A 24,364-nucleotide genomic window follows, 5' to 3' on the forward strand; every position below is an offset into this window, starting at 1 on the left:
AAGCAGCAACAGATTTTCTCCAGTTGTACTTCTGGTATCCTGAATAGATTTCTGTTTCAGAGATAGGCAGCTCTGCTGGCTCCAGGAGCTGTGTGCTGAACTCCTCGTACAGCCGAGTGCCACAAAGCCGCGAGTGCCACACAACTGGGGAGATGAAACATGGGGTGGGCCAGGAGCACTTCACAGATGGGAAATAACTACCCATCCGCAGGGATCCTGGCATTCAAATTATAGGACAGGGACAGTGTGAGCATGAATGATGGAGCAAGCCAACCATGCCAGCCCAAATAAGCCCTGCTTGCTTCCTTCTCACAGCCAGGCAGCCGCTGTACCTACTGCCCTGCCAGAACATGTGGCACAGCTTTAGAGACCTAATCATAGGTCTCTGTGTTGCTCAAAAGCCATAGCTTGGTCACCCTTTTTTTTTTTCTTTCTTTCTTTTCTTAGTGCAGAAATATCTACTGAGTATGCAGACATATTGCGTTGTAACTTGACGGTGTATCAACAGTCACAGTATAACTGATAATCTGCCCCAAGGTGTGATGGTTCAGCCATTTTTCTAGTCTGAGGGTCTCTATTAGCACCAGGATGTGACAATGATTAGGAGATCAAAGCCAACACTGTAAAAGAAAATCTCTCTCTTGTACTGCCAAAGGTAGCAGATATGGAATTACCATGCATATTTTTTGTCATCCTGATGCTTTCCCCCTGTAAATAATTATATCTCCTGTTCACTTATTCATATCTTTTAAAAATTCACTGTTTTATTTATTATCTTTGAATTTATTTGCATGCACTGTGCCCTCTCATCAACTGAAATGTTAATAAAGATTCTGTTTACCATTTGCAATAATAATCGTATTTTCATTCTTCCATCTTTATCGTCAAGCCTGCTTTGTCTACTAGATTACACATATGATTCTCCTCTAGGGTCACTAGTAAGAAACTATGGTATGATGAAAATAATGTTTATGAGAATGTAATTTACACTCTTTGTGTTAGGGAAAGTCAGTCACACTAAGTAATGTGCATTTTAGGGGACTTATTAGACACCAGGAATGCTATTCATGACTGAAAACTCCTCACTGATGAGGTGTGAAAGATTGTTTTCTATCATTTGCAGAATGCCGATGCCTGGGACTGGGATGTCATTTCTGCTGTATCTAACATCATTTAAATTACAGCAAAGGAAGAAAGGAAGTGATGGTTGGTGTGGAGGAACGGGACCAGGTGATGACTGATTTATTATGATAATGTCAGAGATTTGGCTTGACTGTGGTCTTTTAAAATAGCTTTTCTGTGAAAAAGTAAAAGGCATTAATGTACTTTATCTGCTACATGCAATGAGATTGGCAGCACATTTTCTGTGTTGAACAGCAATGCTCCCTTCAATCGAAGGAGTCTCCATCTCCATTTCAATTAGACCTGCCAGTGTATTCTAACTTTAACACTTGTGTGGTGAACTGGTTATACAGACAACAAAAGTGATGAAATTGAGCTGAAAATTCCTCTTCTTTTCATAATAATTGTATATTTCTATGAAATAACATAGAGGATTGGAAGGTGTTCCCTTGTCTGACTTTGAACCGGTAATAAGTGCTGGGAAGCTTGTTACCAGGTTTCCTCATTCTCTGGCCCGTGGGAATGTGTCTCCTTTACCGTACCTTTTGTAGAAAACCTAGATAAGCTTTGGCTATTCAGGTTATGTGAATGGTGGATGTGATGGGTGGAAATTTCAGTTGATGTTTAAAATACAAAAGCATGAAGATTTCACATAGATAGTATCTTGCTAAAGCTGGAATTATAAAAACAATGCCCCCAAATAGGAAATAAATATTTATTCTTTACCTCCTAGAGTACTTTCTAGGTAGGGAAAAGGGTGAAAGGGTTTGTTTTCCAGGTATAAAAGTAACTGTGTTTCTAAAAGAATGGTTGTTCTTATTTTCTCCAAAGTGAGACAAAGGAAACTGAAGAATGAAAAAAAGAAATAGGAAGCTAACAGATCATTGCCAGAGTCAGAGGAGTTGCTAAAGGGATATATGAAGAAGTCTAAATATATGACCTACATGTTATCTTGGAATTTATAATGTGCCAACATCCACCCACGTGCACAGGAATATGCAATACCTGTATGCATGTTTTCAGAATTGCCATTGGTTAAAATTCCCAAGCTTGCTTTGAGAAATGCAGCCACTAATACTGGCTACAACAAGCAAGATGTGACCATTGGTCTTGATGAAAATGGCAGCAGTTCCCACCTCTGTGATAGGCTTCACGTACGTTTAAGGGGCCTCTATTTCCCTCTTTCCTACCCTAACACACGTCCTTCACATCTCCCTCCAGCTCCATGTCCTCACTTATTTCCACCCTCTCAGTACCCTGGTCGTCTTGTACCAGTCTCCTGCTGTGTATCCCTCCACTAGGATGCCAATACACTTTCCTCATCCCTAGAACTGGCGGAAGCATAGGTAGCAAGAAAAGTGACCTAACAGGACGGCATGGGATGGTATAAAGCAAAGCACAGACAATACAACTTCTGAGCACTCAAGTGACACCAGCTCTGACTCCCTTCCACCCACTCACTTGTCAGCAGGATGAGGTTAGTCAGTCTGCAAGAGCTTGTGTTAATGATTCCTAATTCCCATCACCTGCAGCTCACTTAGGAATTTGCACAACTTGCAAGATATGAAGCACCTTACGCCCTTGGGCAGAATAGAAAGATAGTTAATTTCACAAATCAGACGGAAGTTTTGGAACTCACTCAAATATCTACCTTTCCTGAAAGAGAGACATTTTGAAAATCTAATGGATAATGCAAAAAAAAAAAAAAAAAAAAAAAAAGACATTTAAAATGGAGACATTTGTTCTGCAAGGGACAGCAATCAGCACTGAAAGTCTTGGTTCAGTCCCCAGGCATGGCTGGGGGAGTACAACAGTCCTGAAGTATTACCATGTAAAATGAACAGAAGGAGGCAAGTGAAGGATGTTTTTACTCTAATTTATGACCAATACCTAGCCCCAAAGGCCTTGATTCAACCTAAATTCCACCTAAGCCTTGGTACATCTTGTTGGCTCTAGGCTTTCAGAGGCAGCCAGCCAATAGGAAATGCTAGGCTCAGAGACTTAAGTGGAATTTAGGCTGGAGGAAAATTGGCTGAAGTATGGTATTCATAGATTTGTTTTTCCTTGATATTAAGATAACTTTAAAAATATATCTGCTTGGCCATTTAGAATAATATTTCTCAAGTTTTCTCTATGGCCAACTCAAAAATATTTTCAATCCTTTTTATTTATTATAAAAGTCAGGCAATACCAGTGATAATAATGACAAAGCCATACAATTTATTTGCGTGTGTTTTGAAAAGATACCTTCAAGTAATAGGAAAGAAGGAGCTAGATTGTTTTTTATTTAGTTTATAATAACATTTCAATGTGTAATAGAAGTTCCCAGGTGATTTTTATGAATTTACAACCAGGCTGCTGAAAAACCCTGGTCAACAATAAATAATTAAAAGCCATTTGCAATGTACACAACTACAAGATGTCTTGGCTCTGGGAGTCAAGTTTCAGCTTGTCCAGTGTATTGTAGTTTTGAACATTTTAAAAAAAGTTCCCCCCTCCAGTACCGCCCTGATTCCACTACCACTCCAATTTAATGGAAAGTACAGCTGTGAGGAATCAGATGACATTTTGACTGCAAATTTAGTGAGTCAAACATCAAAAAACTTTGGGACTTCATTCTGATGTCACTAAATTGTTCGGGATCTGGGAAAAAAATAAAAAAAAGAGAATAATTCATCCAACTTTGTTTCTGTAAAATGAATATTCATTTAGTGGTTCCAGATAAGGTAATAACAATTAGAAATATCTCAAATTGTTCAGACTTCAGATAGCCTTTTATTACTGTTACTGAAAACAACTGAAAATTTTGGGTTTGATCCAAAATACTTTTTTTTGTCAAGGAACAACAACAAAAATCATTTTTCATCCAGCCCAATTCTCAGGAGGAAGAGATAACGGGGCCATATCGTCACAAAATCTAATTAGTACAAAAGGTACTATTTAAAAATGGTAAAATATGATTAAACTAGCAATATAGCTAAAATGTAACGATCCAGATGAAACTAGCATCTGATTTTGGAGCAGTCTGTGAGCACTGAGCAATGCCTGAGGACTAAAATTCCAAAATCACTTTAAAAGCTTTCAGACGGTGCTCTCAGTTACAAAAGCATGTTTGAGAAAAGAATGACGCAGAGGGGAGAACAATAAAAGGTCACATTTCTCTGAAGCCTCAGACAGTGTGTTTAACGATAGCTGAGCCTCCAAGGACGTTCGTCTTTCATTTCAGGATATCACAACAGTAGAGTAAAAGTGAAAATGTAGGAAATGGTTTACCCAGAACTGGGATTATTTCAGAAGCCAGAAGGGATAATTGCATGTTAGTAATTGTCTACCTATTGTAATAAACCATGTTTAAACAGTTGGACAAGGATTTATAAACAGTTACATGGATACTCTACTTAGGGCTGGAAAGCCACTATGACACTCTTTTCCCAGGCATCCTGTCCTGGTTTCGGCAGGGATAGAGTTAATTTCCTTCCTAGTAGCTGGTACAGTGCTGTGTTTTGGATTTAGGATGGGAACAAAATTGATAAGGCACCGATGTTTTAGTTGTTGCTAGGTAGTGCTTACACTAGCCAAGGACTTTTCAGTTTCTTGTGCTCTGCCAACTGAGAAGGCTGGAGGTGCACAAGAAGCTGGGAGGGGACACAGCCAGGACAGCTGACCCAAACTGGCCAATGGGATATTCCATACCATGGGACGTCATGCTCAGTATATAAAGCTGGGGGAAGAAGAAGGAAGGGGGGGACGTTTGGAGTGATGGCGTTTGTCTTCCCAAGTAACCGTTACGCGTGATGGAGCCCTGCTTTCCTGGAGGTGGCTGAACACCTGCCTGCCCATGGGAAGTAGTGAATGAATTCCTTGTTTTGCTTTGCTTGCGTGTGCGGCTTTTGCTTTACCTATTAAACTGTCTTTATATCAACCCACGAGTTTTCTCACTTTTACCCTTCCAATTCTCTCCCCCATCCCACTGCGGGGGGAGTGAGCGAGCGGCTGCGTGGTGCTTAGCTGCTGACTGAGGTTAAACCACGACACATCCATAGAGGCGTGGATGTCCACAGTGTGTCTGGGGAAAGCTTGCTTGACTGGTGTGTCACCACAAGCCACAGAGAGAATACAGATGCTGAACCCCTGGAATGGGGTATTGACTCTCCCAGGAGAGATTTGATCATAACTTGGTAGGAGCCTTTTTTTAATTTTTATTTTTACATAAAAATTACAACCCTAAATCCTGATGAATAAATCACATGAAAGAGGCCACAAGTGAACCCCTGGAAGCAAAGTTACTCATTTTAGAGTGACTGGAGGATTTCAGCCTTGTGAGAAGACTGAAAATCTCTGTGTCATTGTGGTGTGAATCTCAGTATGGGTCATGCATGACTCTGGACTTTAGACCAGACTATTTTTAATCCACGATCCAGGCATCTTCCTGCATTTTATTCAGTTAAGAAAAGCTTGTTTGGCCATTCAGTCTGCCATGGTGGACTTTCACAGGCTTTGCAGTATACAATGGAATCAGAGGTAGGTGAACAGGAAGGTGGGTAGCAAAATTGTGCCCAGACAACATGTTTCAGGACAGTATTTACTGTTCATGAATGAATGCTTTCTTCTGAGTAGTCATTCTTACCAGTATTCCTTTGCAAATGACCTACAATCAGTCTCAAGTGGAGGCTTGAAGTACTACTACATTGTGGATTGAAGGATTATACTTCCAAAAGGAATCAAAAAAAAGTGCTTATGTAATGCATTCTGGCATAAGAGGCTTTTTGGACACCAGTGGGCTACCCAGAGCACTTCAAAAAGAAGTCAGAACTGTAAGACAAACATTAGTCAAGTGTTCTGTAATAGCAAATAAGTCTTGATGCTTGGTGTAACACAAAGATTTGAAAAATCCTTGTGTTAAAACCAGAATTATCTTTCTTTCTTTTAGGTATGAGAAAATTTTTTAGCTACAGAGACCAGTCTCCCTGGATTGCGAGGCAGCATCACATGAATCTCTGCTTATTCACATGAAGAATTTATCAAATATTTGCCTTCCTTTTTGAGGGCTATGAATTGCTCCCTGTTTTCTGGTGAGTTTGTCAGTAAGGTCATAGAATCACAGAATCATAGAGTGGTTTGAGTTGGAAGGAACCTTAAAGATCATCTCGTTCCAAACCCCCTGCCACGGGCAGGGACACCTTCCACTAGACCAGGTTGCTCAAAGCCCCATCCAACCTGGCCTTGAACACTTCCAGGGATGGGGCATCCACCACCTCTCTGGGCAACCTGTTCCAGTGCCTCACCACCCTCATAGTGAAGAATTTCTTCCTTATATCTAATCTCAATCTACCCTCTTTCAGTTGAAAGCCAGTACCTCTTGTCCTATCACTACATGCCCTTGTAAAAAGTCCCTCTCCAGCTTTCTTGTAGGCCTCCTTCAGGTACTGGAAGGCAGCAATAAGGTCTCCCCAGAGACTTCTCTTCTCCAGGCTGAACAACCCCAACTCTCTCAGCCTGTCTTCATAGCAGAGGTGCACCAGCCCTCTGATCGTCTTCGTGACCCTCCTCTGGACTCACTCCAAGTCAATTGCTCCAAGATCAATTAGTGGAACACAGTCACATTTCAGTGTGACTTCAAATGCTAATTTTTAATGTGAAATAATAAACTTGCTGATGAGTAATTTTTCCTTCCAAAGAGGTTTAATTATTTAGCCTCCCCATTCTCTTTGATTGATGCATATTCCTTTTATTGGCTACCGTGAGAATGAAGAAATTCAAGATGGGATGTGAATAAAAACTGTCTGTTCTCTCAGTTATATAACTTTTCTCTAAGTTTTCTTTGAAGTATCTGAAGCAGCAACGTGAGTCTGCTGAACTCCTTAAGCCAGTTGTAGAAGTATTTTATTAATAAGTATAATTTCATTGAATTGTGGGAAATATCTGCTAAATTGACATGGAATTATCTCTCCTTCTTCTAGATTTGTTTTAAACTGCCTGTGTTGATCTCTACATTATTTCTCATAAACTTTAAAATAGACAGAATGACAGATAAGTTGTTGCTGTTGGTGAAAAATCGGGCTGAGCAGGGCTGAGCTGATTCTTCCTCTTCAGGATGGCCTCCATTTTCAGAGGCTGATCTCCTGACTCCAGATCCAGCTTTTCTTTGAGCAAAACATTTTGGTGTGTGTGATGTGCTGTGAGCATTTTAGAAACTTGAGATGGTCTATTGTATTGTAATGCAGTAGTTTCTTCTCTCCCAGAGTACATAAAGTGCCAAGTCTTATATCTTGCATTGATGTCTTCTCTGGTTGAGTTAGTGGGAAATGAGTCCTGGGCACTCTCAAATGCTCGGTGAAGCAAACAAAAAACAACTAACAACTTGTTAAATGAAAGTAACAACTTTCAGGTTTTGTCATTCTGGTACTGTGTATCAGGTCATGTAAGATTTCTATCCATAATAGTGCCAGGAGCAATAACACCTGGAAGATCCTGCTAAGCATGATGTCTGAACCATTTACATCTAGCAGCATCACAGATTTAAGCCCTTCCAGCTTTATTCCTGCCCTTTCTGTTTCTGAGCAGGACACGTCATGTTTCATGTAATTCCACATGTAGGAAGTGTTCAGCTGAGAACATAAACCCTAAATCCAACAATCTCAGCATGATAGGATGAGGTAAGAGCTTTCTCAGCTTTAGTTTTCATGGTTAAAACAGGCTAATAGATGAGGTTTTGTGGTCAGTTACAGCTGCAAGGAAGAGGGTTTCATTTCACATAGTACTGGTTGTGTTCAGTTTATTCCGAAACACTCTGCAGAGTGTCACGCTTTTGTGCAGTGCAGTGCCATATGTCAAGGTGAATATGGCAGCTCAGTAAAAGCTGGTAATTACTGTTAGTTTAGCTCCAGAAATGTCTGGATTGTGCTCAGGCCTGAATGCATTCATTTCTAAAGCACATTCAGAGCTCTAAAGCAGCTGTATCTCCTAGTTTGCAAGTAGTGCTTTTGCCTGCTTGAGCTCTGCGGCCATGAATTGCACTTACCAAAGGACAATACAGGGTAGAGTGATAGATGTTGGCTCATACCTAAAGAATTGTCCAAGCAATGGAATACATAGAAAAATCCATGTATTTCACCCTGTCACCTTGTGGCATTACGTGCCAAGAGACTGTTGCCAACCCAAGAAAGTAAAATAATCCTTAAATGATCACTTTTCCCTGCTTAGCACTTCATTCACAGGTTTTAAATGACACCCTACTTCACAACAAATTGCAAAGGGAATTTTCCTGAAGGCCTATATCTGTACCAGGAATTTAAAGAAAATAATTAGATTCTTGAATATTTCAACTCCCCTTTGACTCATAACTTGACATTCATAAGAAAACCTAATGCAGAGTGGTTTACGCTATTCCATTAAGAGATACTGCTTGTCAAAACTGAAAATTTCAGTTGAGAGGTTGTTTTCTGATGAATTTCTTCTTTTGACAAAAATCTATTTCGTTTTGTCAAAATTTCCTGTTTAGACATTTTCACATGAAAAATTTTTATTTTTCTGTTTCAGATTACTTTTTCTCTCAAATATGTAATTTACTGTGGAACAAAAAATATTTTTCAAAAGCTCAAGTAAAATGAATTACTTAGATATTATAAAAAATAAATGCAATGAATGACGCAGACTGGAGGGATGGGTTAATTGGCTAAGATTGCACCCTTTTTGAGATTTTTGCTTTCTTTTTGTGTGCTGAAAATTCTGCCTTCCCACCTCTGCTTATTTGGGAATGAACTCATATGAACAAACATGCAGAGAACATCTCAATAACTGGAATTTTCAAACAGTTTGTACTGCAAGAAATGTTATTTTTAATGCACTAAAAATGTCATCTGGGTCCTGCTGTGCTGCTTTCATTTCTTTATGTGTCAGAACTCAGCCAGTTTCTAAGATGCTGACAGATTACTTAGTAAGACTAATATATAATGATGCTTATTAAAAGTGTGTCTTTGCCACCAGATCAAGTTCTAATGCTGTATTTAAAGCGTCCAGCCTCTTTTTATAGGTGACAGTGAGCTAGACAATTTCCTACAGTCTCCACTGGTATCTTATAATGAAGGCTATTGATGTGCCCGATGGATCTAAAAAAGAGTTGTTTTCCCTCCAAGATAATAGATGTCTGCAGTGTGCTTGAGTTATTTTTCACCTAGACCCATAACACAGTACCAGGTTTTTGCCATTCACTCCCATTTCACAGGCTGGAAGTAACACTGAAGAACTGGATTTCCCACAGAGATGAAAGCTGACTTACGTGTGTCACATGCTCCTGTGCGGACAACTGTCCCCACTGTAATCTCTCAACAAACACACCTTCCAGAAGGAAGATACAGTCTAAGTGGCATCCTTTATTCTCTTTAGATGTCACATAAAAATGAAGTTGGTGAAAAGACTGTAAAGAAAAAAGTCTGGTCTTAGGAAGAAATGGCTTCAACTGAGGCAGCCTCTCAGGATTCAGTTCCCCAAAACCGGATGGAGTGGGTAGTATTCCCAATCTCAATTTCCTCAGGAAGCTTATTTATACATTTCTTAAGATGTTTGCTGACAAAACAGAACAGTATTAGATTAATTAAAGTTGTTCTGTATTCCAGCTTTTCCAGAAAAATCTAACCGCAAATTCTACAGCAACACTTAACCTCTAGAAGCAAATATCATCTGACCATTTTGTGCTAAAAAGTTCCCTAGATGTCTAAGCATAGGGCTCTTCACTGTTCCCAAATTTCAGTAGTTCCTGCTGCTTTCTAAACTGTGTAACAGCAGAGAGAGCACTTGGTACAGGACTACCACATCTCCATCTAAGTCCCTGGAGGGACAGATGCCTGCAATAGGCAGTCTGAAAATGGCTCTGTTCTCCTTTCTGCTACTTCTTCTCTTGTGCTATATCTGTCAAACACAAAGGACAGACAGCTCAGCTCATGAAGACTGTGAAGACTGTGGTGGGACAGCTGAAGAAACCACTGCCCTGAGCTGCTAATTATTGCTCCTCAGGCAAAGGTGGTTTGCTGACCTAATTTACGTTTGTAATGAAGTAGACTAAGCTCTTGGAGCTGTCACTTCCACCTGCAGGATAATAAACAATGACTGAGAGCTCTCCAGTATGGACATCTGGATCAAGGTATAAGCACCTTTATGGACCAGGGTCTGTAGGAATATCTTTTGCTGACTATTTGAATTACACAAACTGGTGACAAAATAGGATTCTTTGGTCAGTAGTGAAGCCCAGTGCCAGAGATGCCTTTGTGTCTAAGCGTCAGTAGTGCTCAGGACCTGTAATTTGCAGTTTTGTACCCTTTCACCTAAGGTGCTGTAACAGCAGTTTTCCAGAGTCTCTGTGGCAGTTTTACCTTGTTTTTCCATGCTGTAATTCAGGTGCTATTGCCCTCACAACCTTGTACCTGCCAAACCCTGATGCTGGTGTTATGACAGGTTCTCATGGGAAGCGACTGCTGCTAGCATAAGAAATACCTTGCTTCCCTTCACTTTTTGTTTTGCTGATTTTAGTTTATCCAAAAGAAAAAACAAGAAAAACAGCACAGTAGATAATAGTTATATACTTGACAAATACTATCCAGGGCTACATGTGCAGAGAGCCCCCACCAGAGGACACTCATCCTGGACACCCATCACTGTTCCTCCTGTCTGACCACTGGAGAGTTTCCCCTTTCCTGTTCCCTTTCTCGTTCCCTTTCTCACTCCCTTTCCCATTCCCTTCTCTCTCTTTGTCTTGCTCTCTCTCCTTTATTTTCCCCAAGTGTAACTTTCAGCATTGGAGTCAATGCATGTCATCTGCTATGGACCCTGCTCATACATCTTCATGCATGTGGACCTGTCTCACCCTCCCTTGTGCAACAAATGTCCATGCAATTAATCACGGGGATGTCAGCATGATATCAGGGTGTATCAGCTTAGAGTCTATGGCTGAAAAATCACAAGCTTCCACCTCACTTAAAAACCACCATGATTTATCAGTGTTAGAGTGAGAATATGGAAGATTTTACTATGCCACAGATCATGCTGATTTCCAGTCTGTAAATCAAAGCTGTCCTGTGAGGACCAAATTCACCTAATGTATTAAGATATATAGTTAAAGTGCAGTACTTGGTCATTTCTAAGCTGCATTTTACAAGACTTTTATTAAAATAGCTCTGCTATGCCCTTGCTATTTTTACCATAGTTTCAGCTATATCTCTTTTGTTAATTCAACAAATTCCCAAGATGCTTTTAAAAATAATTGGAATGATTAACCTCTAGCTTCTCAAGGTTACAAAGTCTTTTATTATACAACCCTTTACACTTGGTGTTCAGTATGAACTCTGATCAAAACCGACTACTTAAGAATGTATTTTACAGTTTCTGTAACTCAAGTTTCATTGGGCTCAGAAAACTTGCAACTGTTTTAAAATAGGAAGTATGGGAAGCAATATTAAGAAGTAATGATGCTTTCAACACAAACATTTTGCTGAGTTTTGTACAGCTTTGGCTGCATTTCACTCTTGAATGAAGTGATAATGACTAGGAAAGTATCTATATGATCCTGTTCCAGCTTTAATGCGCACTACAATGGTAGATTACTACTTAGGTATTTACTTCAGATTTTTTACTAATTAGTGATTACATTGAGATATGGCATGACCAAAATTCTAAATACAGATCCCTTAGCTTCTCTCACCTTCATATTGCAACCCCCTTTCCCAGCCCAGTCTTTATCACAGATCACCACAGGATCGAACTTGCTATTTGGGAAATCTATGAAGTTAGACTTGATCTCCATCATCCTTTTTTTTTCAGATGATGAAGGAAGAGGTTAGGCATGGGGATAGATAGGTTCTGATCCTGCTACTTGAGAGAATTATTAGTTTTTTATTGGCCTAAAAAGCTTTTTTAAATATAGGAATGGGGTTTGCTACCACAGTGGAACTGAAAGTTCATCTTAAATTTGGAAGTTATTTGAAGTTCTTTACTGATTCTTTCCTATCTTTCTCTAGATATTTTTAGTAGTCATTTCCACCTCTAACTAGCAGAATCCTAGTGCAGAAAAATAACGCCCATCTGATGATTCACAGGCATTTTGTATACCAGCAATCTCAAAACATAATCTAGCTCCATTCTCAACTCTTCCATTGCCACTTTGATGCTTAAAAAGTGGGAAACACTCTAGTGAAGCTCCAGGAAAGTCTCTTCAATTCCTTTTATTGGGAACTTTCTTCAATAATAGGCTGTTTCTTGTCCTTTGAAATATATATCCTAAAAGTGTAGAAATGGTAGACAGAAAGAAGGCCCTCATTTGCTTTACATTTTTTTTTGTGCCTCTTTTTTTTTTTCTGGGAAAAGTTTGCAACATTTAACAGGCCCATTACATTACAACAGTGGACAGCATGACATATTTCCTTTATCTTAAAAAATCCAGAGGTATAGTTTTCACCACCCCGGCAGCAAATTGTCTGAGGTACTTCATGCTTTGCAGAAAGTCTGGAAGAAATCCTCTTTGGCAGTTCCAAACTGAGTCATGTATTCTGTACAAGATATCATTGCTCAATTTTCTTTGTGTTGCACATTAGAAAAGAGCATTTCTGAGTGATCGTAAATGTATTGTGAATTAGTAAAGATATCATTTACAGCAATACAGCAAGAATCTACACTGGATCTTTTAGATTTGACTTTTGCCTCCTTGGTATCTGTTTCACACTGGTGTGTTTCTATTAATCTCAGCAAGCTACAGTGTCAGTGAAAGGTAATCTATGTCCCGTGTGTGTATCTATGCTAAAGAAGACCTACTATCTACAAGAGGCAGCTAGAGGCCATTTGGGGTATGCCTCGCATCCCTGGCTATAATGGGAGCATGGACACTTAGTTCATTGGTGACACCAGATGCCTAAATTTAGGTATCTTAAACTGAAGTCAGTTTCACAGATTATTTCTTATTGTGCTATGAGGCACCAAAGCACCTGACGGGTGGACAGCAAAATCAATTAAACCGCTTTATTGTTTAATCAGATTTCTTTCTCTCTCAGCTCTTGTTTTATACTGAGATTGTAACTTCTGTGGAGTAAGAACCACTTTATTTTGTAAATGAACAATACCGGTACTAAGTCCCTGGCTAGGGTTCCTAAGTGCGGTAATAATACAATTATATTCTCTACTTTTCTGTGCTGTTACAAAGTACAAGAAAATAGTGTCCTGCACTTAACTGAACATAATGACTAGAACAGAGGCTAGGATGCCTGGATGAATAAAAACCCTGGGTTGTTCTCATTCTTTTTGTGCACTATCATGAATTTTCCAGAAAAGTATAGAATCATAGAATCATAGAATCATTAAGGTTGGAAGAGACCTCTAAGATCATCGAGTCCAACCATCAACCCAACAACACCATGCCCACTAAACCATGTCCCTAAGCGCCTCATCTACCCGTCTTTTAAATACTTCCAGGGATGGTGACTCAACCACTTCCCTGGGCAGCCTCTTCCAATGTTTAACTACTCTTTCAGTAAAGACATTTTTCCTCATGTCCAATCTAAACCTCCCCTGGTGCAACTTGAGGCCATTTCCTCTCGTCCTATCGCTTGTTACTTGGGAGAAGAGACCGACACCCACCTCGCTACAACCTCCTTTCAGGTAGTTGTAGAGAGCGATGAGGTCTCCCTTCAGCCTCCTTTTCTCCAGGCTAAACAACCCCAGTTGCCTCAGCCTATCCTCATAAGACTTGTTCTCCAGACCCTTCACCAGCTTCATTGCCCTTTTCTGGACACACTCCAGCACCTCGACGTCCTTCTTGTAGTGAGGGGCCCAAAACTGAACACAGTATTCGAGGTGCGGCCTCACCAGTACCGAGTACAGGGGCACGATCACTTCCCTGCTGTATGCAGTAACAGAAATGATAGCAGGCATCGCTAACTGTAAGTAAATCATGGAATGTGTTCACAGAAAATATTTCTAATCCCATTTTATGGAGGAGGAAAATGAAGTATACAGAATTGAGGGTTTTATGCAAACTCACCAATGGAGCCTATAGCAGAATTGAGAATTGAGTCAAAGCCTCTTTCCCATAGTATCTTTAAGGTTTGTTTCCCCATTTATATTCAGTATTTGTCCATCTGTTGATGGACACCTAACTGACAAAAGTCATGTTGAGTACAGAACCTCAGATAACCAACAAAGCAAAACAGCACAGAAGTATTTTTTTCCACCAAAAAGGGAAGAAATTAGTGTCTTCATGTATTCCCCTTCAAATTCCTCAGCTCTCAGTACCCACAACTGCAGATACCTCTCCCTGTAAAAACTTGAGCAACAGCCCAGAAAATTGATTTGTTTGCACCACAAATCTCACAGATGGATGAAAGGAATCGAAATTGCTGAAACAAAGCAAGAAGACCAACTCAGAAAATATGGTAATAGAGCTAATAAAGGTCAAAGTCAAAGTGCAATGCTTTGAGTACCTGGCAAAGAGAACAGTGTATTAAATGCAGCATGCAAATGAAAAATCTTTTGGAGCCTGTGGATCTTAGATCAGTCCCACTGGCACAATAAGAATAGCCATTTCTAAGACCACATTCTGGTCATGATTTTTATGACCAGAAAATGCAGTTCCGAATTCAGAATTAAGGCTTGGTGATTCTAAAATCAGTAGGAGTCTTAAAAGAAGCTGGTCTTTACATATCCCAAGACATAGAGTCTTGTTCCGAAATTCCTATAGCTAGCCCATAACGTGATTTCAAGTTTTAGTATATTTTGAGCAAAGCATACGAATCAGTGTTAAAGAATTGAAGTGCTGAAGAATTGATCGTATAGATATTTAACCATGATTTATCATGCTCAGTAACAAAAACTGCTTTCAGTTTTTAGTGTGAATTTCTCTTTGTTTTCCATCATTACTGCTTTCTATTATTTTCTCTTTCTATTGATACAAGAACCTTCAGTCTTACAAATTAATGTAGAAAGCTATGGAATTTTATTAGAAAAAGTCTTTAACTCCTCCATGGATCAGCAGCGGCTCAAGCATGTTAGAAGGCAGGTTCCTCAAATATCAGACAATTCTTATAGCCCTTTTATGAGTGCTTTGCAATTTTTTTTTAATATTGTCCATGAAATTTGGGAACCGAATCCAGATATGGCTTTCCAGGAATGATCTAAGTAGCTTTATCTATCCCCTTCATAGAGAAGAGAACTTAAGAAAATTTAACTTTTTTTTTTTCCACAAATACTGTGATTTCCACTATCTAGAAAGATGGATTAATCCAGCCTCCCCCCAACTGAGGACTGCTATTTACTTATTCAAATTATTCAGCTTGTAGGCCACCAAAACCAACACAATTCTAGCTAGTTTTGTGAATGAAAAAAATGTAAATTCTAGACTTCTGCATGGAGTTATTATAATATTGTGGCTTTGGTCTCCCCTTTAACTTGTATCCTTGTCCCTTTTGTAGTTTATGAATCAGTTGTGCATCAAAATGAGAATCCTGAAAGGATGCATCAGCAAGTTTTCAAACGTCAGGTCAAAGCTCTAAAAACTCCCCAGGAAAACAAGAAAAATTCCTGTAAAAACAAATTCTTTTCCTGTTTCAATGTAGCCCGTTTAGTCTTCTTATTCTGTTTTTTGTTGTGTCATAGAATAAACAGAGAGTTTACTGTGTCAAAATCTTACAGCCTGCTGACCCAATTTTTGGCCGCAAAATAATGGCTGAGATTAGCTATTTTCACCATTTCTGAGTTTGATCTGACCTGTAACCTGAATTATACACATTTCAATTATAAATCCTCTAAAACATGCAGCTTTAGAGATTTCAGGTTTTGATTCAGTCCAATCTGTAGCAAAAATGGAATTTCTGGACATTGGGTTGAGGTGGAATTTGCTCCAGTGTTTAATCAATTGTAAACGCTATGTATTGTGTCATATACTCCACTGCCATATTAGCCCTTAGACAAATAAAACAATAGGATTTAATTTCCCTCCAATGTGTCATGGTGAAAACAAAGTCAGCTGTTTAAGATAAGAATTAGGGAAAATTAACGCCAAGAATGAAACAAGACTAGGGCTATTAATCAGTGCTTTTTATAGCCATGTTTCATGGTGCTTTCAAGAGCCAATGGGAGATAATCTCCAAGTATCAGAATTAATAACCATAACATGCTCTGTCAGAAAAAAAATAATAAAAAAAAATCACTTGGGGCACTATACTGCAATAACACGTGCTTGCAATGACATATAGGGTAGACATGTTTGAACAGTGTTATCTTGCGTTAGTGTGAGTAGTGGACATGCAGATATATGAGTGATGCTAAGGAAGTCTAACTTCAGGCTCCTGAATTTGGTCTGAAAGTCTGCTTCCAAATGTGGTTAGGTTCGACTTCCTTTTTTTAAAATGCACAGGTACAGTCTGAGTTGCCTCAGGACATTTCTCACAGGCACTGTCTGAGCATGAGCTGGTTCTTCCCTTTTCTTTGGATTTTTTTTTTTATTATTATTTTTTAGTGAATATGAGGCTGTCTTGTCTCTACTCAAATTATCTCCTCAGTTTGAATTTTCCATCACTAGAACTCACGTATGGCTATGAATATGAACTCAGATGATCCGAAAGAAAAACATACCTTTAATCCACTGAACTCAGTGGAATAAAGGATTTGGCCCAAAACTTTCATTCTGGTTCGTCTCTGTACAGCTTGGCAGGGCACCTTTTCCCTGAATGAGTCCCACAGGGTCTTGCTCCTCCAGCCACCTATCAAGGTCTTTTCTGGGGGTCTATAAAACCAATAGCCTAGCTCAACGCCTCTTCTCACCGTAGTTCTTCCTGTGTCCCCTGTTGTGTGCCCTCTCTGCCCTCTCTGTTACGATTTTCATTACAGAAGATACAAAGGAACGAAACGGTCACTTTATGAGAAAGCCATGCCAAAAGAAGCTTGTCATGAGGATCTGTTTTGAAAGATTCCATTTACCTGTAGGCTTCTAGGGCTAGGTTTGAAAATCACCAGCCTTGGAAATAAGGACAATACTTTCCCAGCTCTCAGATGAAATGAAAATAGCCATCTGACAAATGTTTTTAATTCAAAGGTGATTATAAAAAAACCTGTCATGTGAAGTAGGGGTTGGATTTCTGTTCTTTATTTTTATGTTGTACCTTTCTGAACAGGCTGCACCCACTAATTCATGTGAATCATATAATTACGATTAGCCCTCCCAATAGTCCTATCAGAAATGAAGGTTTATATAGACAGTGTGTGATAACCATTTATTATTTTTCTACAGCTCACTTAGCTGTGAATTTTTATGGGAAGTATTTAAATAAGTGTTCCACTTTGTGGAGGCGACTGGCTGAAAACACAAAAAATGGAGGAAGCTCAGAGGGATTTATTAGAACAAAAATTTTAACCATTGTGCTGCAAACACATCAGGTCTTTATACTCTTGTACAGCATCTTGTCTTTAATCAAGATCAGACCGTACAAACTGTAACATAGACAGGACTCGATAGGTAATCTGAGGCAATGATACAATGCATATATGTAATAACCACATTAATAAAATATAAAATTAGCTATCAATGTTTCCTTCCTTCTGTGCGGTTGAGTTTCATATCTTCCCCTTTGTCTGTATCCTTTAGGTTAAAAGGTCTCTGAGGGAGAGATTTTTTCCCCCTGTATCTATAAAATAATAGCACAGACAAGCACAACTTCAGTTCCCTTTGGGACTTTTGTGTGTTCTTTATCATTTTAGAGTTGGTTGGAAATATTGGTATTGATTCTTTTTCCATGATTTTCTTTTTATAAAGTTGAGATTTTAATGCAATTTTTTATTGTAGTCTGTAAAGGTTACAGTTCTAACACTGATTATTTTTATTTTACATTTTATTTGTATTAAAGGAAAGTATTTTCTAATTTTTGTATCCCATCATGACTTTTAAGGAAAGAAGTGAGATATTTCTTTCTTTCACCCAAATAAAGTAAATTGAAGTTTAAATGAAGGTATTTCAATTCCCCTAGTATGAAACAAAAAAAATAGTTGGGAAAATATATTCCTTCTCAAACATTAATAACTTTCAAAAAATCATCTTTTTCCTTCATCCCATGCTCTGCCATCTTTAACAGAGTTTAATAGTTGGGTTTTTTTTCTGTGGATTGAAAAATTCTGATTTTTTTCTTTTCATTCAGAAACAGATTGAAATAAAAAAATTCAAAATTTTATGTGACAAAATATTTCAGAAAATCTTTGGGGGCTAATCAAAACATTCCTGTTTTGATTTTGTTCCCTAAGACATTTTAAAATGAAAAATCAAAACATTTCTCTAAAAACACCAAAATGGGACTTCTCAGCACTTCTGAAGCCTGTCATTGTTGGTTTTGATTCTCAAAATTAATTTCACCAACCCACAGACATAAGAATTGCTGAATTGGTGCACATTAGTGCCCACAGGAGGGAGCAGTGTGTATAAGATAGTTTTCACTAGCATGTTTCTCCTATAGTTTCATTCACATCCAATGGGACAGTTTCTAAGCATAGATTTAACTTTAAATTCATGTTTAAGTATCCCTATGAAGCAAATATTTAAGCATGTACTTACCCTCTTTTGACCTCAGGAATACATAAATATGTGCTTCAATGCTTTGCTGAATAGGGATACACTTAAATTCCTCAATAGATTGTTGCAGAGCTGAGGCCTCAATCTTTTAACGAGGGATGCATGGATATAAGGCGAAAGAGCATCAACCATCATCAAAAGCTCAGACTTTTCATTTCATTGCTAACACATGAAAAAAACATGCTTTAGAAAGATCTATATTGGGTTAACTACTTCAATGGTGGGATGATACTGATGTAGCACTATCTATCCTCATCAGTTACAGAAGGCCTGAATTGATTTATAATACACTGCATGGATTCTTTTACAACCACCAGATCTTTGACAGGGATTTAAAAACTGGGTCAGTTCCAAAAGAAAAAAAGAAGATGAAGATTAAAAAGAAAAAGAGGGATTCACTAAGAATAATGTTTAAAAAAGAGTAGGTCATATGTTTAGCAACAGACATTTCCTAGGCAAATCCTTATGATCAGCTTAGCCATAGTTTCTTATTCTTTTTCTATGAAAGCCTTTGTTTATAAAAAAAGGAGATAACATTTCTTTAAAAAAAGGAACATGCATCCATCAAATAAGAGAGTATCTCAGTGTTACTACATGCTGGCCTTACTCCTATACTCTTCTTCAGAAATCCAGTACTGGTCACTTAAACTGATAGATTATTGGGTCAGATGGACCTTTAAGCCAACCTGGTATGGCCACTTTCATGTTCTTATTGGATGAGACACAGAGGAGAGGAGACATCTGACATGTTTCATTAACAAGCCTGTTCTTTAACCTTATTTTCATGTTTAAGCCATTTTGAAGGGTTTTTTTTTTTAAATGAAAACCTGTATTTTCCTTGTGTACACACAAAAAGAGGCTGCAACACTTAGATGAAGGCTCCGTCAAGGAGCCCTTTCTACCTCCCTTGTCCTGCACCATCGGTCTTATACAGACTACAATTGAAAATTCCATCAAATACTATAGTTTTTTCATATTTTTATGCATTGTTTAGAGCTCAGCTCACCCTTTCTGCTCATTTTCATTTCAATTCCTTTCCATTCAATTTCTTCAGGTGCACACAGTGTCACAAACATGCCTAGAAGAACAAAGAAATCACTATACTGAACCAGCCAGTCTCATTCCCAGTTTCTAACCAGAGCTGGCCAATACCAGAAGATTCAGAGGAAGCTTTAAACTGCACTGTACAAAATGGGATAATCTGGCCCACATTTCCATCACACTTTAATAGCTTTTGGTTGTTTTAAACACTGAATAACAAGATTTAACAGAATTTTTTGTTCTGGTTATTCTCGTTATCCAAGTATATCTCCAAACTATTTTTGAAACTTGTGAAATTCTTTGTCTCAACAGCTTATTTTGACAATGACTGCATAGTCTGTGCTTGTGAGAAAAATATTTCCTATATTCATTTTGAATTTGCCTTGAATGGTATTTATTTCTTCATCATGCCTCTATTCTTATGAGCTATTTTGTTGTCAGTGTCTGATTTTTTCCATCAGCAAAGACCATAAAGCTGTAAGAACATCTGTAAATCAGGACAGAGCTGATTAGCCCAGTACCTGTCTCGAGTAGTGGACAACACAGAAGAATATGACATATTTCTGCAGTGCTTACAAGCCTGCAGAAATCTTCACCTCATGGCAGCCTCTATTCTGTCTTTTCTGGTTTTTGTTTGTTTGTTTGTTTGTTGTTTTTTTCCTGGCGATTTTCTTCCATGTATTTGGTCCATTCATTTTTAACTCATACACATTTTTATCATGCACAATATTCTGAGCTTCACAAGTTATGTGAAGTACCACATTGTTTTGATTTTCCAGACCTGCCACCTGCTAGTTCCATTTAAACCTTCTTAGTTCTTGTATTGGAAGAGACAGTAAATAATGATTCCCTTATGGCCTGCTCCTTGACTCTCATCGTTTTATAGACTTCTGGCATATCTCCCTCGGTGCCAAGCCAAGGCTTGTGCAGACCTGTAAGGAGGAAGCACTTCTGCCCAGACAGTTAAACACAGCCTCCTGGAACATCCGAGCTCCCACCCAGGATGGCACAGGGCCACCTGAAAACCAGGAGAAAACCAGATATATTAGTATGTGCTTTCTTTGTGCCAGTTAGCTTTGCCAAGGCTCAGGATATATTTGCTTTAGAGCACTGTGCACTGCATTCAAAGCTAAGTGAAGTCTCTTTCCACAGAGGCATAACCCAAAGGCAATCATCTCTCTGAGGAAAGGACAATCATCCTTTGTGACATTATTTTGGATGAATTGTTTCTAAAGAAAGAGAAAAAATATCTTTTTCTCTGGGCATTTCTTAACCCCTAAAATGCCTCTGATAATTGGAGATATTTTGGGAAGGCTCATGGCAATTGTTTTCCTTTCTAGCAGATCAAAAAATGTCATTACCATTCTGTAAATATGCAAAGAACCTCACAGCCAATGGAAAAAAAAAAATAGTCTGTTTTTTCCTTGTCTGGACACTCTGACCTAGTGAACAAAACTGCTGGCCAAAGAACTGAGCTGTGCTCCTATCTGACAGACTAGTCAACTTTGGGCTACCCTGTGTCTCACTTTTCCTGTCTGTAATGTGATATACCCTCTCTAAAAGACAGTCGCTTTCTTCACGCATTTCTTCAGTAACATTTAGAGTTTGCAGATGTGATGGATCTCTCCAATAAGCAGATTGGTGAACCTGACATGCTAACAGACTTTTAACTCCAACATTTAACTTTTCTTCTGTTCTACCTCATAGTAAAAATTGAATTTTGAGGTCAGTATAACAATAGGGAAGAAAATGCAAAGAGAAAAAAAATCCCTAGTTCAGGTAAAGCTGAGGAATTTTTCAGTTTTTTTCAATTAAAAGAGAAATTCAGTATGAATTTTATTTTGCTTAAAAATAAAATTACTTGTGTGATTTAATATCAATCCTTTTATTTCCCTTTTCTTTATATTTTAAAAAGCATTTCATCTTTTAAACCAAAAAATATTGGTTTGATACCAAAGAATTGACAGATTTTCCCTAAGAAATGTTGAAAGTAACATTCTCATTTTTCCATGATAATATATTTCAATTAATATTAGATGCTTAAAAATATCAAAATGAAATGATTCAGCATTTTAATTTCCCTCCCTCCCTCTTTATTTTTCAGTTGAAAATATTATGAGTAGATTCATTCCCACCTACTCTCACTCCAAATCCCTCTTACGGTTAAATTTTCTGTTCCTCAAATGCATACTGATCACACTGGATAGAATTGGTTGATCCAGCCCAACCATCAGGCTCTATATTACACAATGATCCCGGTACTTTGAATGCCTCAGACTGAGAATCCATCACACTAGTAGAGCAGTTTTAGTGCCATACTGCATGGGGCTCTCGAAACATCAGGACACCCAAGGAACTCTCTGACCTTGGTAATTTTTATCAGCTTCATATGCCACAGACACCAAAAATCTTCCATTCTATCACTGTTTTAGTGAATGAGCAGTTAGTTTCTTCAGTTGAGAAATCCAATTTAAAACTCATCTGGGAATACTCTTATCCTGTAAGCCACATAGAAGTGAGAAAACAAGCAAGAAAAAGCTGCTCAACCAGTAAGTGGGTTATTCTTCAAGTAATCCATTCACTGATTAATTTCAGTGAGAGTTTTGACTAAATCAGGACAGAAAGAGAAGTGCAGAATGGGTCTAAAACACCACCATCTGCATAGCAATGTTTCTGAAACAACCATTTCATAAGCTTTTTTCAGCAGCTAGGCAAAATCCGTATGAATCATTTCTTGAGGGATTTGTTCCAGAAATACTGCTTTTAGTATCATTCCAGTTACTACTTTCTGACCTTGCATATTTCGGGATCTCTGGCATATCCTATAACATAAAATAAATATTTTCCCCACTAAAATTGCTGTCTGCTTTAGATTTTGTGTTTTATTTGAAAAACTGTGTAGTAAGTGATTTTGCCATCCCAATTTTAATTTAACAACCTCTGGTTTCTTGGTGTATTTCTTGTAATATAACTCCATCCAGTTTCTGTTGGTTCAGGTAAATTCCTATTTTTGCTTGTTCTTAATAGGGTCATTCAGGTCTTTTGCATTCCAAGGAGGCTTTATGGCATTCATTTAAGGGGTTATTAAATCTTATGATTTCTCCTTTTCTTTTTCTTTTATGACTTTTAAAATGACTGCTCTCTCAAGTTCCTTTATTTGTTGTAACCACTTTATCAGAACTCCTTACTCTTTCCAGTAGCTAAATTATTTGCTTTTGGTTTGACTCCCTCCCCTGACTCTTGATTCCAGAGAATCAAAATTCTCAGAGGAAACCTCCTTCAATTTTCCTTTTGGACAGTGAAGCGCTTTCCCCCCCTCCCCCCCTTCTTTTTTAATGCAAAGACATGGTACAGCTTTGTTCTGCCTCTAGTTTCTTAAAGAAAATGATCAGTTTAAATTATCTTTTTTTTTTTAATGTTCCCTTTATTGTATGCGCTCATCTTGAAATGCCTCGTGGGTTTGATTCTCCTCAGCATTAAGTGAAAATCATGCCACAAATGGTGCAGCCTCGGTGCAAACTTGGCCTCTGGGTATAGCAATATTGCTCAGTGGAGTACAGTCCAGAGCAACCTCCCCTGATCTTGAGTGGGCTGGTGCATCTACATGATGGTCTGGGACTGAGCACAGGAGGAGCCTGCTCTGGCACCTAATGCAGATAGCTACTCTCTGGCTAATCCTTCAGCTGTTCAGATCCCAGCTCCATGACGTCTACAGGCAGCTAACATGGGCTCGAATCGAAGCTTTTATCCATCAACTTTTGATACAGACTTTCATCCAACCATAAAGGATATTACCTCACCTTGATGTCTCCATCTTGAACTTGCCACAGAAGCAATTTCTACTTTGGCCATGGACACACCTCTTACTAAATGCCTCTCCCAGCTGCCTCTTCTCAGCCATGTCAAATCAAATCAAATCCTGCCTGACTAACCTGATCTCCTTCTATGACAAGGTGACCTGCTTAGTGGATGAGGGAAAAGCTGTGGATGTTGTCTACCTAGACTTTAGTGAAGCCTTTGACACAGTTTCCCACAGAATTCTCCTGGAGAAACTGGCTGCTCATGGCTTGGACAGGTACTTTTTGCTGTGTAAAACACTGTCTGGATGGCCGGGCCCAAACAGTTGTGGCGAATGGAGTTAAACACAGTCGGTGGTCGGTCACAAGCGGTGTTCCCCAGGGCTCAGTATTTGGGCCAGTTCATGGCCCCCCTTCATCAATGACCTGAACGAGGGGATTGAGTGCACCCTCAGTATGTTTGCAGACAGCACCAAGTTGGGCGGGAGTGTTGATCTGCTTGAGGCTAGGAAGGCTCTGCAGGGACCTGGACAGGCTGGATTGATGGGCCGAGGCCAACTGTATGAGGTTGTCCTGGTTTAGGCTGGGATAGAGTTAATTTTCTTCCTAGTAGCTGGTACAGTGCTGTGTTTTGGATTTAGGATGAGAACAAAGTTGATAACGCACCGATGATTTAGTTGTTGCTAAGTAATGCTTACACTAGCCAAGGACTTTTCAGCTTCCCATGCTCTACCGACTGAAAGGGCAGGAGGTGCACAAGAAGCTGGGAGGGGGCACAGCCAGGACAGCTGACCCCAACTGGCCAAAGGGA

The sequence above is a fragment of the Pygoscelis adeliae genome, unplaced genomic scaffold (assembly GCF_000699105.1).
Source record: "Pygoscelis adeliae isolate BGI_AS28 unplaced genomic scaffold, ASM69910v1 Scaffold141, whole genome shotgun sequence".
NCBI classification, from domain to species: domain Eukaryota; kingdom Metazoa; phylum Chordata; class Aves; order Sphenisciformes; family Spheniscidae; genus Pygoscelis; species Pygoscelis adeliae.